Source organism: Globicephala melas, chromosome 2 (genome assembly GCF_963455315.2).
Source record: "Globicephala melas chromosome 2, mGloMel1.2, whole genome shotgun sequence".
NCBI lineage: Eukaryota > Metazoa > Chordata > Mammalia > Artiodactyla > Delphinidae > Globicephala > Globicephala melas.
In genome coordinates this window covers 65,163,816-65,165,743 of record NC_083315.2, presented here as the reverse complement: position 1 = coordinate 65,165,743, position 1,928 = coordinate 65,163,816, and the positions used below count along the sequence as shown (strand labels likewise).

The following is a 1,928-nucleotide window of genomic DNA, read 5'->3' as shown; positions in this document are numbered from 1 at the left end:
TTAGTCAAAAAGACCAAAGCCCACGTCATCATCAGACTCTTCAGATTCTTCTTTCTTTTATTCCACTTACTCTACTCAGCTGGGGCAGCAGTGGTGGAGGGGGAAGGACCTCCTGCTAGTGCAGCACCAGCTGCTGGGGCAGGTCCACCTGCCCCCACATTGCAGATGAGGCTCCCGATGTTGACATTGGCCAAAGCCTTTGAAAACAAGCCTGGCCAGAAAGGTTCAACATTTACACCAGCTGCTTTAATGAGGACATTGATCTTATCCTCTGTGACCATCACCTCATCGTCGTGCAGGATGAGGGCTGAGTAGATGCAGGCGAGCTCTGAGACGGAGGCCATGGTGCGGGCCAGTGCTAGGCAGGGGCTGCCAGGCGCAGTGCTAGTCGCCAGATGAAGTGAGGGCCTCACCCCAATGCAGCCTTAGCTTCCTTGGAAGGACCGAGCACCTTAGCGGCAGCTGAGGAAAGGGCTAAGGTGTAATGTTAAATAATTATTATTATTTTTTATTTTTTGGCTGCATCACGCGGCATGTGGGATCCTAGTTCCCCGATCAGGGGTGGAACCCATGTCCCCTGCATTGGAAGCACGGGCACCAGGGAAGCCCCTAAATTATTTATTCCAGATGTTTCTTTTTATTTTTTTATTAATTAATTAATTTTTATTTTTGGCTGCGTTGGGTCTTTGTTGCTGCGCACGGGCTTTGTCTAGTTGTGGCGAGCAGGGGCTACTCTTTGTTGTGGTGTGCAGGCTTCTCATTGCGGTGGCTTCTCTTTGTTGCGGAGCATGGGCTCTAGGTGTGCGGGCTTCAGTAGTTGTGGCACACAGACTCAGTAGTTGTAGCTCGCAGGCTTTAGAGCGCAAGCTCAGTAGCCGTGGTGCATGGGCTCAGTTGCTCCACAGCATGTGGGATCCGTCCAGACCAGGGCTCCAACCCACGTTCCCTGCACTGGCAGGTGGACCCTCAACCACTGCACCACCAGGGAAGTCCTCTTCTTTTTAATGCAGGCATTTACTGCTATAAATTTCCCTCTCAGCACTGCTTTCATGGCATCCAAGACATTTTGGTATATTGTATGTTCATTTTCATTCGTCTCTAAGTATTTTTTACTTTCCCTTGTAATTTCTTCTTTGATCCATTGGTTGTTTGAAAGTGCATAGTATAATTTCCCCATATTGGTGAATTTTCCAGTTTTACTTCTGTTATTGATTTCTTGTTCTTTTCTATTGTGTTTGGAGATAATATTTTGAATGATTTCAATCTTTTAAAATTTACTGAGACTTTTTTTTTGTGGACTGATATACTGTCTACTTTGGTGAGTGTTCTATGTGCACTTGAGAAGAACAGGTATTTTGCTGTTGTTGGGTGGAATATCCTATATATGTCTGTTAGGTCTAGTTTGATTATAGTGTTGTTCAAGTTTCTTTCTGTTCTATTTCCTTATTAATCTTCTATTTAGATGCTTAATACATTATTGTAAGTGGGATATTGAAGGCTCTATTATTATTCATTCTATTCCTTCAACATTTTCACCATATATTTGGGAGCTCTGGTATTTTGTGTGTATATATTTATAATTGTTATATCTTCTTGACGAATTGACCCTTTTGTGAATATATGTTCTGCTTTTTCTCTTGTAACAGTTTTTCAATTAAAGTCTATTTTATCTGATAGCAGATAGCGGCCCACATTTCTTTTGGTTACTGTTTGCATGGAATATCTTTTTATATTCTTTTACTTTCAACATATGTATGCCTTTAGATCTAAAGTGAATCTTTTTTGACAGCATATAATTGGATCCTGTTTGTTTGTTTTCACTCATTCTACCAATCTCTGCATTTTGGTTGGAGAATATAATCCACTTACATTTAAAGCAATTACTGATAAGGAAGGACTTACTTCTGCTATTTTGCTATTTTCTGTAT

General features: G+C 41.8%; 1 pseudogene; it reads right to left on the bottom strand.

Moving 5' to 3' along the window:
- Nucleotides 1-344, bottom strand: LOC115862946 (large ribosomal subunit protein P1 pseudogene; annotated as a pseudogene).
- Between the last annotated feature and the right edge of the window lie 1,584 nt (nt 345-1,928).